The sequence below is a fragment of the Quercus suber genome, unplaced genomic scaffold, assembly GCF_002906115.3.
Source record: "Quercus suber isolate HL8 unplaced genomic scaffold, Cork oak 2.0 scaffold_117, whole genome shotgun sequence".
In the NCBI taxonomy this organism is placed as follows: domain Eukaryota; kingdom Viridiplantae; phylum Streptophyta; class Magnoliopsida; order Fagales; family Fagaceae; genus Quercus; species Quercus suber.
The window spans coordinates 312,834-330,286 of NW_027069582.1; the positions used below are offsets into that span (position 1 = coordinate 312,834).

The window sequence follows — 17,453 nt, forward strand, 5'->3', positions numbered from 1 at the left end:
GAGGTGCGTGTAGACAGAGGCTTTTGTCCTTTGCAATGGGTAGTGTTGGGAAAGGTAATACATAATTAGAATTTTCTTTTCAAACCCTATTTTCATTTGATTGTTTTTATATAATGTGCATTTGATTATTTATGATTTAGCTTCATCAAATGCAATTTTATTTTTCCTCGGAATTTGAGACTATAGAGGCAATGAAATTGTTGGTGTTATATGATTTGGTGAATGGGTTGTTGGATCTGGTGTAGGGGTTGGATCAAATTGACAAAGTCAGTAAAGCCTAATTTTATGGTTTGTGTCATTGCCTTTATTATTGTTAGTTTTATTTACTTATTATGGTTTCTACCCTTGAAAAACATATTGAACAATTTGGTGGGTTAAACCCTTTCGCCTCTTCAGCTCTCTTTGTCCGTTCTTTATCACTATTATATCTTTGGTACCGGAAAAGCTATAAGTAGAGATTAAAAAAAAAAAAAAAAACATATTGATAAATATTTGAGGGCTGCAACCACCATCAGACCACCAGTAAGGTTTTTGATTCCACTTTTATAAATTTAGACTCTTTAGTATTGTGGTTAGATTGGTTTTTTATTTAGGAATTTGAACTAGTGCGTAGGCCTTCATTTGGGAAGAACAGACTCTTGAAACCTATATTTTTTTCCCTAAAAATAATCATTGTGTATTAGATTATATAAATACCTGCATGTTATCTTCAAAGTTTAAACCCATAATTGATATTTTGATCAACTTTACCATCCCTTTGGGGAAGTAGCTACTTATGACACAAATATTAGTATATGTGTCTGACTAAATGCTCAAGTTAAAATTTGGTCAGGCAACATAATTATGCATGCAGAGAATTAGTTTGGCTGTCTATTTGGTTGCTACACCTGCATGTTCTATGATATCTGTTTTTGATGTCTTTGCTTTAGACTAGGTTGAGAAGTCTACAAACAAAGACTTTGTTTTGTAATTTTTATCCCTTTACAAGATATGTTTTTTTTTATGGTGGAATGCTTGAAATAATAATGGAAACCAATAGGCTTTGATATTTCTTCATGCATGAGAAGAGAAGAGAGGCCAACCCTTCACCCTCAAAGTGTTCGATAAAATGCCTGAGCCAAACTGAAAAAAAGGGGCTTAGGCTTGGAGGCGTGGCTTATAAAGATAGTGTTGACATTAAGCATCGTACAAGTTTTATTATGTATCATCTTTAAAGGATGCCAATAATATTGATCTTATGGAAAAGTTACATAAAACATTAAGAAAAATGTTTTATATTACAATCTACTAAAAATGGTTTTAAATATTTAAATGTTTCTATTTTTTATAGCACTGATGTGTTTTATAGTTACACATATACATGTGGTAACTGAAGTTTTATTATTCTTAAGTTGTTTCGGCAAAAAGAAAAAAAAGTTGTCACAAAAGAGGAGTTCATGTAAAGTTTTTTGCAAAATGAAATACCTATTTTGTAAGGCACTAAACTTGATAATTTGCAAATGGTGTAACCGCTTGCAACAATATTTGCATAGTTATATAGCTTATGCTAAAGCAATCAAGTATACTTTTAGACTTCAACGAACACATATTTACCAGTTGTTAAACGTTCATCTTTGACAGTTTTAACTTTTCATATAATTTACCTTCACATATTCATCTATTTTAATTTAGATATTTTCTATAAACAACTTTAATTTAGATATTTATAAGTAAACAATGGAATAATGCATTTCCTTGTAAAATATATATATATATATATATATATATTTTTGACTTTGACATACCACTAACCTAATCACTTCATACTTTAACAAAATTAAGGCTCATTATTACTTCAATTAAGATATTAATTATTGGTGTCTTAATTGATTGAGACCAGACTAGAGAAATGCCTTTTATATTTCTTTGAAAATTGAGAAGAAAAAAAAAAACTTTTGACATACCACTAACGTAACTACATCTATAACTATTTACGACATCCATGATATCTATTTCTTATTGATAATCATAAAAATTATAGCTAGCAATGGAACATACAAAGTAATAAAAAATAAACGAAGGAAAAAAAAGAAGAAGTGAAATAAAATGTCAATTAGTAACTGTTAAATGGAAAATAAAGTCTTCTCCATAAAAAATGGAAAATAAAGAAGTGGTCAAGAGGAGTTAAAAAATAAAATAAAGATGACCATATAGAGGACATTAAAAATATTACAATGGAATAAAATCAACCATTACATTTACTTAATTGAATAAATAATCAACAATTAAACACAATAATAGAAAATTTAAACTTAGAACTAATCAAACTCTAACGAGGAAAATTATTTTCCTACCATAACTAAAAATGAGATGTTCTCCACTTAATAATAATAGAAATCATATAAGAAACAAAGTTGAAAAATTTTATAATCTCATTTTTTGACATTTCATTTAACCTTATATATATAATCTTCATATATCATGACTTTTAAAAATCTAATGAACAATTCTATCTCTCATTTTAATGTCTATATTATGCAAATCATCAATCAGTAAATATATGATAATAGTTAGAAATGTTATAGATGAAAACATGAAAAATATGATAAAACTAATTATAAAAAATAAAAATAAAACTCTTTACAAAGTTTAGGGACCAAAATAGTATTTTACTTAAAATATTATCATACCCAATGCGCGGGTCTGCGACTAATTTTTATAATAATTATTTCTGCATAAATATCCACATATCCCATTACTCTCCAAATTTGGGTTATAAAAGAATGTTTGCATTTACTGCAGTACAGATCAGCGTTAACGCCAAACTAAACTAAATTACCTCAAAAATCATAGAAGCCATTTTCTGGGTTCCGCATCCTTTAATTACGCAGACCTGAGTGAGCACGAGATGGTAATAAATTTCAATTCCAGATATGGGCAAAAGAAGACGCAATAGTGTACAATTGGATCTGGATTTATGAATGAATACACAAGTTGATCTGATTAATGCTCCAAACCTGAATGTTGTAAAAAATTACTAAGGACCCCTCATGATGCGCCAAGAATGATATCAGCTTGTTTATGGATGTAATTCACTACCTTTGGTGTCAAAGAAAATGTATTTCAAGCATAACAGTTCCGTATCCTCCTCATGCGAGCACAAAGGCCTCTTTAGTCAACACCATTTGTATCATGCATTCTTTTGACATCCAATTTCAAATTTGTGTCAAACACTATCATCATTAAAGCACAAATCCCAAAGTTAATCTGTAAAACCAAATTTTTAGTCTCTTTTTGGATGTCATAATTCATAACCAGGTCAAATTTCTGGAGATTGCATAGTATTTTGTAAATTGCATATCATTCTACATTAGTTAAAAAAAAAAAAACACAACAACAACAACAAAAAAAACAAAATAAATTGAATTTAGGATGGTGCAAGTTTGGAAAGAAAAAAAAATTTTAAAATTAAAAAAAAAATTATTTTGTACATTCATAAGTGGGAAAAAAAAAAAAAAACCTGCTTTATCAACAAACAAATTGAGCAATTTCTCCAACACCAAAACAAGTGATACGACAATTATAAGATATCAATTAAAAAATAAAAAATCAGGACTCAACCCACATGTATGTAAATATTTCATTTAAAAAAACTGATTTGGTAACAGATACGATTAAAAGATTCACCATGTTAGAATGGGATTTAAGATCCAACAACACTCACATAATTTTCAGCTGCAACATGAACAGTATTGCATTGAATGATTTGGTGGCAGTGGGTTTGTGAATTTGGATAATCTGATAAAATATATCAACTTTAAATGGATGAGAGTTGGAGTTAACTAAACTTAAAACTTCAGTCTAATTTGCAAAATTAAAAATAAAAGAAGAAGATGAGGGAAGAAAAGAAGGAAAGTTACCTTTGACAGATTGTTTGAACCAAACTGGGGTTGATCGTTACTTTACGATATGTTGATTGTTGGGATGTGAGAAATAATGGGCCAGTAATCTCCTATCTCTCTTTCACAACGTTGCTCAAGAATTGAACAGCCACGAATGTTTAATTCCTGTAATGGAGTAGTACGCAAGTAGTCTGGCAGACACTTTAATTTGTGGCAGCCCTCAATTGTCAGGCTTTCAAGTAGTGGCATTATTTTTATTATTGGATCTGAAACCAAACCACTATCTTTTTCTTCTTCCACTTCTCTCTTTCCACCCATCTCAATCCATTCTTCACAGCTGTACAAAAACTCAATTACGAGAACTCAGCTCTCAGGTTTAGGAATATATTTATGATGTGGCAGTCATCTTTCTTGCTTTTGTTTTTGGATTCTATTCCTAAAAATTCATCTCCCAACTTTTTCACATTTGTTGCAGCCCGTATATTTAATTCTTTGAGCAACGGCAACTACCCCAAAGGTGGCAAACACTCTAGCTGCCAGCACCCATCGATATGAAGACTTTTCAAATTGGTCAAGGACATCATCCAATTAGTATACACTGTGGTGCCCATGAAGCTCTTAATTGATAATTTTTCCAAGTGTGAAGGTGGTTCTAAGACATTCAAAACTGCTAAATCACTCTCCATTCTTCTTCTACTCTCTTCCCCTTTCTCTTGGAATTGATCTTCAATGTAAAAATCTAGTTCCAAACTATGGAGATGTATCCTCTTCTTCAATTGTGCATTCTGGGCCTCCCCTACATCTACCACATATCCCAACCCATGCATTTTAAAGCTCCCTCGGAGTTGGTTCAAATTTTTAGTTCTTCAAGTCTACATCCTTCTTTATCATCCTTACCACCTATGTTGAAATCACTTAATATTCTAAGACACGTCAATTTCCCAATCCCATTTGGAAATTTTAGTTTGTACCAGCCAAAATAATTTGTATTAAATCTAAGTTTACCCATCCCCTGTGGTAATTTCTTGAAATATTCATAATTATCAATATTCAAAGTTTGCAAATTACAAAGATTACATAAGGTTTTAGGCAATTCTTCTATTTCAACATTCTCATAAATATGGAGACACCTTATATGTATCAAATTTTCCACTGCATCTAGAAGTTTCATAAGTGGGCAATCCAAAATTAATGTTTGTAAACATCTAAAATGATGGCATGAGTCGGATGGGTGCATGTTAAATTCATAGTCCCTTTCTCGAGAATGAAGAAAGAGAGTGCGTAGATTTTTTGCACAATAAACGAGTTCAAGAATTTGCATTTCTTTTGAAATTTCTAAACTTAAATGGCGAAGACTTTTACAATCTATCTCCAAATTCTTATCACCATTGATTTCAAAACTTTCATTTATCCTGACTGATTGGGCAAAGTCATGCACAATATCATGCATTTTGCAACTTTCAATTCTACTAGACATCTCATCTTTCTCAAAATCTTGTAAAAATGATCGCATGACTAATTTTTGAAAGTACTCTTCCGCTATGTCTTCTATCTCCATATTTCCTTTTGAGTTGATATATCCTTGTGCCATCGAATGGATGATTCACTCAAATCTATTAATGACATGATCTTTTAGGAAGACAACACAGAATAAGAAACATTGTTTCTCAACTGGGGACAACTCATAATAACTCAACAACAATGGTCCCAAAAGTCCTTTTTCAATGTCTTCTAAATCTCACAAACTACTTTCCAAAACCTTCACCCACTCTTCTTTACTTCTCTTGTTCCACATGTAACCCCTTGTAAGCTTTGCAGCAAGTGGCAAGCCTTTGCATTTAACTGCTAGTTGTCTACCTAGGGGTTCAGGATCTTTATGTTGATCTATATTATCATCAAAAAATGCTTTTTTCCTAATAATCAACCAGCAATGCTCGGCCGACAAATTCCCTAAATTGATAATGTCGATTTTGGCACTCCCCATCATGTGCGCAACTACCTCATTACGTGTGGTGACTAAAATTCTACTACCTTGGGCACCACATGTGAGAGCATTTTTGAAAGAGTCCCACTTTTCAGACTCTTTTGTGGAGTCTTTAGCCCACACATCATCAAAGACAAGAAAGTACTTCTTGTCCCTAATCAAATCACAAACTATACGCAATAGAGCTTGCAACGTAGAAGTGGTATTATTAAGGGATTCATGTTTACGGTCAAGCTCTGAATGATTGCTTTGGCAACCTTGCATTGATCAAAAGGATCAGAAACACAAACCCACATTCTTTTATCAAAATGGGCCTTCACTTCACTATGATTATAGGCTATTTGGGCAAGAGTGGTTTTTCCAAGACCTCCCATGCCAACCAAAGATATGACACGGCGTTTTCTTTCCTTTGGACTACCCACGCTTAAGAGGTTGCTCAACAGCTCCTCCCTATAGTTATCACGACCAATTATATTGGACTCATCCACAAAGGATGTAGTTATCGGTCGCTCAACTACTTCAGGCTGCCTGTTAAAGTCAATCTCATACTTCTCTCTGTCATTGAAAATCTCTTCTAATTTTTCATTCAGTTTTTTAATCTTGTGGCCAACATCATGACGCAGTGGAAGTTTAAAACAACATGATGGAGATGGGAAGAAGGAGCATACCTTTTTCTTCACAACAGCAGGAGCGTTAACATCAGCTGGTTTTCCTTCTTTTTTCTCTATCTCTGCTTTGATCCTTGCAGTGCTCCAGGTGTCCAAAACGTCATCCATATCATAGTATTTGTCTTGGAGCTGCTCTAACCAAAGCTTCTCAGTATCCAGCTTCACTGCATGTCTTTTATTGGCATCATCCAGCATTGCCTTGATGAATCCGAGCTTGTCTTGAAGCTTTTGGACTTCTTCATCAACGCCAAGAAGCAACTTGATCTCTTGTTTAGCCAGCTGAACAGCGATTGAAGCCAACCGCTCAAAGAGATCAGTAAGTAGTGCATCAGCCATAGTTAATGGAGACTGAAAGTTAAGTTTGGATTGATAACACAGCAAGAAATGAACAGAAAGTGATTCAGACAGTAGAAATTAGCAATAGTGCGCTTGAGTTTGTGCTTCCTGATTTCTCATATCAGCTTCTTATAAGGTAGTCCGTAGTGGCAACGTGAATGGATCCTCTTTTTTCGTTTCCTTTTAAAAATCTTTTCTAAGTCAAGTGGTAACATATTTGTGCTAATTTCAATCAAGTCCAAAACATTTCAAAACTAACCAAATTAGTCCTTAAAGCCAAAAAATCATTAATACCAACACTTCGTTATTCTGGCGTATATGGAGCTTTGCCTATGGAGCTTTTGTCAATTTGTATGACAAGGCCACTGCTCAGTAATATAGTGGGTCCCCTCCATCTCCGTGAGATAATTATCGTTGAGAAAGACAACAAAGAAATAAGGAAAAAAAAAAAAAAATGAAGAACCGGAGGAGGTTTAAGGTTTGTTATGAAAGATTATAAGCATTGTTTACTTTCTTGATAGTATATTATGCTTCTAATATTAACACTTCAGCAATATTATCCACAATTTGGCCACTAACCCAAGCAATTTACATACTTTTGAAACCACTTGACATATACTGTACACCGTTATAATATGAGCAAAGAGTAATATCAAATATACAAACAGTGTTTTTCAAAAAAGATTATGCATGTTCATAAGTTTTGGTATCAAATATTGGGGAACTAAACCGAATTCTTGGTGTTAATAATCTTGTGGATTTGACTGATTTTTTTTTTTGGGGTAATATTGAGGAGAAATGAGCTACCTGACATACACTAGGAGACCTACAGATTATGGCAATTGCTGAGACCTCCTTCAACTATGTCTAGGCCATCAACTACTCTTTCGGTTGAGACTATTGTGGTTGCTTCAAAACAAGTGTTATATACTACTCCCACCGCCCCAATTGGTTTGTCCTTCTTAAAAAGTCAAACTTTTTAAGGGAACATTATTTATTATTTTGTCTGCCTTATAAAAATGTATAAGTTTACAAAACTACCCTTAAATAAATTTATCAACTTTAAAAAAAAAAGTGTTATTCTTAACGAGGCAACTAAAAAAAATGCCCCAATTAGATTGATTTTTTAAATATTTGTTAGTTTTCTTTTCAAATAGTTTTGAAAATAAAGTAGGGGTATAATAGGAACATTAGTAAATTAATAACTTTTATTTTCAGAAACAGGATAATATTTTGGGATATCCCAAAATAGAATAGAGGACAAACAAACTGGGATGGAGGGAGAAATATAGGTGAATAATCTTACGGTTTATTTCAAACAAGTCAACATTGTCGGCCTTTTTCTTTTTCTTTTTTGTCTTTGGCAATAAATTCCTCCTTCTACTTTGTCTAGGTCATCAAACTACTCTTTTAGTTAAGACTATTATGGTTACATCAATAATTCAATTATAGCTGCAAGTATATTTTTTTATTTCAAACAAGCCAACATTGTCAGCCTTTTTAGATTCTTCGCAATCGACGGGACTTTTTATAGGCCATTTTTTTGGTTTTACATTGTCATGGTATTAAAAACCAGACCAGACGAGCTTGTTCAACCGATTAAATTGGGAACGGCCACCAGTTATGTCCGGAAAAAACCCTAATAAAAGGTCAAAAGTTGTGTTAAACTGGGAATCGGAGGTAAATTCCCCTAGTTCGGTTGTTAAAACCATGTCCACCGTGCACCCTTGACGTTATGGTCACTACACAAGTACAAGTACAAAGTTTTTGTGGGGTGGTTAGGCAAGGGTCGAGGTTCAAATTTCTTCACGAGGAAATTTCACACACATATATACTTAGATTAGACAAAAGTTGATTTTTTATCTTGTATTTAAAAAAAAAAAAAAAACTGTCTGTTTTAGTTTTGGTTAAGACTATTATCAGTATTATGGTTGTATATCAATTAAAATGATTACAGTGGGTGTATCTTTTTCTTTAGAAAAAAACCATATTTCCGGCCTATACAATTTTTTAGCAATAAATCGAGCCCTTGCAAGAATGAAAGTTAGGAGTTTTAGTATTGGCTAATTATGTGACAACTTTTTTTTTTTTTTTTTTGAATTTGGATTTTGAAATTATATTTTGTATTATGGTAATAAGGGTTGAAAGTTAAAGTTTTTGTTTACCTTGCAAGAATAAAGAACTTGATTGAGCGAGATCAAGCCTTGGTCATAGAGTCCCATTAGACACTTAGTCATAATGTACCAAGCAATTTGCATTTATTAATGGTGGTTGAGTACCTTATCATTCCACCTAGAGTTGTCCGCGGGTCAGGCCGGGTTGGTTTTAGACCCAACTCGAACTCAACCCGCTTGCGTTGGGTGGAGGGCGGAGGAACCTAAAACCGACCGCTGGAAAAATCAGTCGAGTCGGTTTTGGGTGAGGATGAGCATCGATCGGGCTCATCGGAATAAAAAAGGCATCAAAATCTTGAAAAAAAAAAAAAAAGCGTCGCCGGAAACTCGAAAAACATGCTAGAAACTAGAAAATTTCGCTGGAAACTGAAAAAACTCGTAGGAATTTGCATTTTTTGGCTAAAAATTGCTTGGATTTTTCCAGATCTGGCTAAATCCTACTAAATCTAGTCGGATCTGGTCAAGATCTCGCCAGATTTAGTCAAGATCTCGCCGGATCTTGCTTGTTTTTGCAGGATTTGGTCAGATTTTTTTATAGATCCGGTTGGGTTTGGGTTGCTCGGGTTTTGGAGATGCAAACCCGCCACTCGACCCTCCGGTGTCGATTTTTGAGAGTACCAACCAATTGGACCTTTAGTTCGGATTGGAATCAGGTCGGTGTTGGGCGGTTTGGTCGGGTTGTCGTGCTTCGGTCGGGTCTGGATAGCCCTAATTCCACCTACTGAACGATTTTCTTATATTATATCCGTTTTTTTTTTCTTTGTTATTTATTTCCATATGGACTACCACATTAATAGTAGTACTATGGAAATTAAATGTGGCTCCAATTCGGACAGCAATTGTTATCAACCCCCTCCCCTCAACAAGTCTTATATGTTTCTTAAAAAAACAAAAGGAAAATAGTAAACATAAAGTGTCATGAAAATTTATTCAATATTGTTTTTTTTTTTTTGGGTTAATGAATTTATTCAATATTGTTGGAGTCTAGTATGTGGTACTTCCTGCTCTCAAATGAATAGTAAATCCTACGCGAATTTAATTTGTAGATCATCATTGAATTGGAAAATTAACCTATGCACCTAATGTATGGAGTCCACCTCTCACAAGCTTGTGGGCCTCACACATGTGAGAGGTGTGCTCCGTATTATTAGCACATAAGATACTTACTCCATAAAACTGACTTAGGTCCAGTGCTCCTACACATTGGATCCATTAGAATGAAGATATGTGTCAAACACTTGTTATTTCTCATGAATGACAAATTAAAACTTGAAGGGCATCAATTTCTCATGAACCAATTAAGCTGACAGGTCCCTATCTAATACGTATTATATATGTAGGGACAACTTTTTGGAAAATCTTTGCCCCTACCTTATTAGCTGTTTTTTTTTTTTTTTTGGTTGAAGAAACGCATAATGCATAGCTGATAGCCTGATGCCAATTAGTAATTGTCACCAATATTAGCTACATAATTATTAGTTTATCGTTGATAACTTGATATATTACAATAAATTTCCATAACCATTTACTATTGAATTTGATTAGTCAAAGGGAAAGTTAATTCTAATGTCTATTGCATTAAACGTGATTTTAATATGGAAGGTTTTACTAGTCTATATTAGGCCAATATGTACGGCCAACAAGGATAGAGATAGTAAGAGGAATAGGGTTGGTCTTGTCTTCTCACCATTACATGCATCAACAAATAGTTGCATTATATTTCCTCTTCTTTAATATATATTCCCACTATATTATATTTTGGGTAAAGAAAGTACTATAGACAGTTTCTTATCCTACAAGTTGATGAAGGATAGAATTTTCAAATTAATTTATGTAATTTGGTATATTTGGTATTTTTATATAATTTTTGTTATTTTAGGTTTAGGGCATTTATTTCATTGTTTTTAGGTGTTTTTCATGATTTTTAAGTCAAATTTGGTTTCTGTTATGATTAGATATTAATGAGGAGTTATTTTAGAATATATTTCTCATCTATCAATATTTATGGGGCCCTTAAATAAGCTCCTAAGTTTGTAAACATTTTTTTAACAATTATTCATTCAATCAATAAAATTTAGACTCTATCTCTCTATTTTCTGGTGGATTCCAAACCCTTTTTCCTTGTGGATTCAAGGTACTCTTGTGAATTCGAGGTTATTTTCAAAAGCAAATATGTTTTGTTTCTTGTTTTCTAAAAGTAGACATGTTCTGCTTCTTAACACTTCTGCATCCCGCATCACAAGGGGCAATGACGGAACTATAGTTGGACTAGTGCCCCCCCTAAATTTTTTCAAACTTTTTTTAGTGTGTGTATATATATATATATATGTGTGTGTGTGTGTGTATTAATTTTAGCAATTTGTTTCAATAAATTTGCACTTTGCTTTCTCAACAATATTATTGATCTTTTTAAAGGCTATAAAAAATTTTATTGATTTAAAATTTGAAATAAATTTAACAAGCTTAACAACAAAATTTATCAATAACAAACTTAAGCCCAAACAACACCCCAAAATAAACCCACACAAGACACAAACAAATAATAATAACAATAATAAATTCCTAAGCCAATTCTAACTAGACTAAGTGAACACCCACGCACATTTGACAACACACAAGACACCCAAAAAAAAGAAAAGCTTAACTTTCTAAATTGAGAAATGCTACGTCCACAACATTTTCACAACAAATCACATGCGGTAAGTTGTTATTGGTTTTAATTTGAATCCACAACTTAAATTACTTTTTTGCTCACTCATAACAACCAATAATAACCTACCACTTACAATTTGTTGTGAAAATGTAGTGAAAATATTGTGGACATAGCATTTCTCTTCTAAATGAATGCTTACTTGGAGTATCAAAAAAAATTTTGTTTATACTTTTGCCCCCCCCTAACTCTAAGTCCTAGCTCCGTCCCTGACAAGGGGTGTAGGCTTGTAATGATAATCGGCAAGTTGGCTAGACTGTTGTATCTTGGGGGCAAGCACACACAACTGCTGGTTTATTACACCAAATTTTTTGTAGACGGCGTGTATCATCTCAAGAGAGCGATCTAGTTCATGCCTAACTCCCTATCTAAAAGTTTATGGAATTAACGGTACTAATTTGTATATAATGTTAAGAGATATGCTGAAGCACCAACTAGGTAATCTCTCAACTTTGTTCACTAATTTTAAGGTGAACTCTAATTTCTGTGAAATATTATTGTTTAAATGATAATTTGAGGATTATATAAATTTAATTTACTTATTAGTTATTGTTCTTAGGCAATAAGGGTTGTCCATTACTAAAAGCAAAACATCCTGCACGATAACTAAGCCCTAGGTGATAAGCACATTGGTCCATCACCATCAGTGAGTGTCTATAATACAACAACAGGTAACATCCCCAGCGTGGACCCTACTCACTAGCAGGTAGAAATCATACATCTATTTGTGCAGATGATCAATGATATATATAGGGAGACCCCAAGTCTTTTAATTGTCTTCTTCCTTTGTTTGTCCCGCACCACATGCACATGATTTATTCGATGTTTTTTTTTTTTTTTTTTTTTAAATTTAATTTAATTTTTTTTTTTGAGAATCTAATAAGGTAAGTTAATGTGGCTATTAACTGTAAACGATTTTATTCTTTCCTTTAAAAGACCATTTAAAAGTACACATATAATACCATTGCGCTTGGTGTGGTGGTTACTTCACAAGTATAAGTGCTTGTGAGGTGTAGGGGGTAAGGACCGGGGTTCAAGTCTCCAAAAGAAAGCTTTACACACATATAGTAGAAATTCTATCTTGTATAAAAAAAAAAAAGTACACATAATAGTTTTATAAAAGTATTCCAACACTTATTGAAGATTATTAATACCATCACTTTTTTCAGCCGCAATACTATCCTAGGATATTAATGATCAGAAAAGTGAAATTTAACAAAAGCATCCTACTTGGATAGCGATGAACGTGATATCCAGTCATTTACATTCAACTAGAAATTTGGAAAGAATAATTTACACGTACTAATACACATAAAGGCAATATGTTGGTAGCAATGTTTAAGTATTGTTGTTCAGTTTTCAATATTGTGGAAATACGTGTTTGAATGTCATAAAAATACATGTCTGAAGTGTTATTATTGTTTAAATACTGAAATTTGTTGTTCATGCGTAAAAGACTTTTTTATTACTTTTTGCTCTTTGAAGGAAAAAGCTCAATAGTATATTACGCTTTCTCCATGCTGTTTAAAAATGTACATGTATGAATATATACTGCTTCTAATTAGCAAGATTCAACAATTGATAGTTCCGTGTTGGCTGTTTTTTTGTCCGTTTATTTAGTTCAAATAGGCTTCTAAAGAGGCAAATCAAACTACTCATATTTTGGTTTCATGGTATTTAAAAAACAAGTATTCAAGTTGTTTATGTTTTGGCTTTGTTCCTTCTGTTTTTTTGCTATGAATTAGCTTTTGAGCAAGCTAGAATTTGGAACTGTTGTTTAAACAACAGTTTCAGTATTTAAACAACAATAACACTTCTGACATATATTTCTATAACATTCAAACACGTATTTCCAAAACACTGAAAATTGAACAATAATACTTAAACATTGTTACCAGATGAGCAGGTTTCTTAACTGTTGTTTTCTGGTTTTTTTGTTAGGACAGCTTTGGATTCCTAAACCAACTCTCATATATTGTTCTTCAATACAGTAGTGGAAAAATGCCATGTGTAGATTCTTCACCTTCGCGACAAAAGAAATCATCACTAATGTGCCATATCTTCCAAAGAGGTGTTTCTCTACAAAACCATGGGACCATGCTTCTAGCTAGGCTACAAATAAATACATCTTAATGAGAATCTAATTTAATTACTATAAGGTTGAAATTTATCAACTATCTTGTTGGCTTTATTCCGTGCAAATTTGCTTGTAATTTAGCATTTAGTAACCCTGTAATTAGATGGGATTATTGTAAGAGTAGTGTGTGAGAAGATGTGAAGAAAAGCTCAAGTATATGCAAAGAAGCAGAGCTTCGCAGCTAGGACTCGTGGGTGGCTTGCGACTGGCAAGCCTCCAAATGCAGGCACGTGAGATGCACACAGGGAAGCTGAAGGGTCGCGCCAGCTGTCGCACTACAGGACAAAATTCCCAGGCTGGCTAGGCCGTTACGTCACGACTTGAACTCGCGACTTGGACAAGTCGCGAGACCAAGCCGCCAATTTACTCAGTTTGGCAAAAACTGTCTCTTCGTATTCTTTTCTCACTCCACTATATATAAACCCTTATACCCACGATATTAAGAGAGCTTCTAGAGAGAATTTTGTGAGAGAAACCCTAGAGCAAAACAAGATTGCCTCATCCCCAATCTTTACCTTAGAGACTCTACAAATTTCTCTACTCTCTTCCTCTCCATTATCATACCCTTGAGAGGTTTTTAACCAAATCCTTATCTCACCACACCCACGTTTGTGAAAAGGCTCATTTGGTGCTAAGGGAAGCAGTTTGGAAGGAACCAATATACATTGGTTGATGCTATGGTCTAGTAGCAGAATCCGGGAAGTTAAAGAAGAAATAGGTTTGGCGTAACCTCGTTGGAGCAAGAAGCTTGAAGGGCTTAGGTACTTGGATAGATTAGGCTTGGAGGGTCTTCTGCTGTTCATGTATCCCAACTACATTCTTTAGTGGATTATTTGACTACTTGGAGGGCGGCGGAGAGGTTTTACGCCGAGGACTTCGATTTCCTCTTCGATAACACATCGTGTGTTGTCCGTGTGTTTGCATCTTCCTTCCCTTTATCTTTGCCTTATATTAACTACTGTGGATGTGTTATATTTGGCTTAGATTGTTTATCAATTCTGTTATAAGCTTGTTATCATGTTTCGCACATTAATTGTTTGATATAAAGCTTGAATTGGTAATTTTGTAATTTGGGGTCTAAACGTTCAGGGTGTTTCATACCCATTTTGAACTTTCAATTGGTATCAGAGTAGGTACACTTGCTGTGGTTTTAATACCTGAGTGTGATCCTTGACCCCTTGTTGAGATGGATAGGTCTCAATCTCTCACTGTTCCACCATTTTTTTATGGTAATAATTATGCCTTCTGGAAAGTTAGAATGCGGGCATTTCTATACTCTATTGATGACACCGTTTGGGAGGTTGAAGTCGGTTGGACTAGGCCGGAGGCTGCTAAATCTACTTGGGATAAGGCAGCTCTTGCGGCAGCCAATGCTAACAGTAAAGCATTAAATGCTATTTTCTGTGGTGTGTCTTCAGATGAATTTTACAGGATATCTCACATGACTGTAGCCAAGGAAGCTTGGGAGATTTTGGAGACAACTTATGAGGGGACTAAGAAGGTGAAGGACACAAAGCTCCAAATGCTTACCACCAAATTCGAAGAGCTTAAGATGGGAGATGATGAGTCCTTTGATTCGTTTTATGGGAAGCTCAATGAAATTGTGATTGCGAAGCTCAATCTTGGGGAGAAGATTGAAGATACTAAAGTGGTGAGAAAAATTTTGAGGTCCTTACCGGAGAGCTTTCGACTAAAGGTCACTGCCATAGAGGAAAGCAAGGAATTGGATGAAATTAAGATCCAAGAGCTCATTGGGTCACTTCAAACGTATGAGATTGGACTGCCTTCCCATAAGACGAGTAAATCGCTTGCTCTTAAAACCATCACTGAAAGAATGGATGATCCTTCCGAAGAAGATGGAGTGGAGAAGGAAGTAGCATATCTTGCGAAAAACTTCCGCAAATTCCTGAAGACGAAGAATAGTGGGAAACCATTCAACAGATGGAAATTTTCATCTTCAAGAGGTGATAGGAAAGAGTTTACGAGGAAAGAAGGAAAGGATTTTCAATCTCCTTCAGACATTGTGTGTTTTGAATGCAATGGCCATGGACATCTCAAGAAGGAGTGTCCCAATTTCTTGAGAGGGAAAGGCAAGGCTTATGCCACAACGCTCAGTGACTCAGACTTTTCTGACTTTGACTCGGAAGAGAGCTGTGACGGAGAGGGAAACTACTCCCCCTTTATGACCATTGCTCAGGTGGATTCCTCTGATGACTTGGGTACACTTGTGAAGGAGCTTGGTGAGCATTCTGATTCAGAGTCTATTGGGATTGAAGAAGAATCAGATGCTGAAGAGGAAGAGAATACAGCTAATCTTCGAGAAAATTACTCCTTACTACTTGAGAAGTTGGGAGAGTATGCAAGGGTAGCCAAGGCGGTTGTGAGGAAGATGAAAAGAGCTGAGGAGGACCACATAAGTCTCTTGGTCAGATATAAAGAGGCCAAGTGTGAGATTGAGACACTAAATAGCAAGCTGTCTGAAGCCTATACGAATGTGAGGTTTCTTAAGCAAGAGGTAGTGCAAGCTCATGCCAAGATAGAGAGAGTCTCCTCCCAGAAGTTAGAAGATGTTATATCATCTCAAAAACCTTCCTCAGACAAGTCTGGGTTGGGATACACCGGAAGAAGTTGCTCATCAGCCAAAGTCACCAAAGAAGTAAAGTTTATGAAGGCAAACGAAACAGTTGTAGAAGAACCCATCCCTGAAAAGGTTAAGGATGTAAAGAAGAAGAATGTGGCTGAACAACGGATGGTGAATAAGCCCCGAAATCAATCTGTGGTCAAACATGAAACCAGAGGAAGATCTCTCCCAAGATCACAACAGGGTCCTAGAACGGAGTATGTTTGTCACTATTGCGGATTGCAAGGACATATCAGACCCAACTGTTAAAAGCTGAGAGCAGATAACAATGCAAGTGCACCTCGGTCACGAGTAAGAAGAAATGATATGAGGTCTTGGGGTGGTGAGCAACCAAGAGGCCAAAACCGTGATCCAGGAATGATGGACGTGATGAAGATGATCGGTGCGTTCACCAATTGCTTGGAAAGCTTCACACGAAGGTTTGACAGTCCTAACTTTCGTACCTGATCCATCAAGGATATCACCCCAAACACACGTGATGTATAGGTGACAAAGGGTACTCATACATAAGCATTACAACATGTCCATGCATCAATACTTCCTATATTTGTGAATATGCTTGGTTGTGTACTTCTTGCTAGTATTTAGGTTGTTATTGTCTGTGCGTGTTTGTCCTTGGTTCAAATGTTTTTACATTGTTCTTTTTGTTATGTTTTTTATCAGTCTTTTACTGCTTTTGTGTCAAAAATCCAAAAACACATAAAAAGTAGAAAATCCAAAAAGTTTGATTACTTTGTTGTGTTTTGTCTCAAAGCATGTTTTGCCTTGTACCTTTGTACTTATGGTTTTGTGCATTTAACGAGCATAGCTCGTCTCTCATGCACTCATATCATTGTGGAAGAAATTCTGAAATCTATGTGACTGTTGTAAATAGATCTTCAACCTTGTCATGAATAATTAGTGAATGGTTTTGTTGGTCTTG

At 34.7% G+C, this 17,453-nt stretch overlaps 1 long non-coding RNA gene across 2 annotated transcripts; it reads right to left on the reverse strand.

Annotated features, from left to right (window-relative positions):
- Positions 1–2,789: 2,789 nt before the first annotated feature.
- LOC136068473 (uncharacterized) lies at positions 2,790–6,076 on the reverse strand. Of its 2 annotated transcripts, none has more exons than XR_010629828.1 (3): positions 3,704–6,076; positions 2,997–3,246; positions 2,790–2,872 (listed from the first exon to the last, which is right to left on the reverse strand). It is a non-coding gene; the product is annotated as an uncharacterized LOC136068473 (long non-coding RNA). The 2 variants fall into 2 exon arrangements; XR_010629827.1 differs by having other exon boundaries at positions 2,799–2,872; positions 3,079–3,246; positions 3,704–5,941.
- Positions 6,077–17,453: the final 11,377 nt, after the last annotated feature.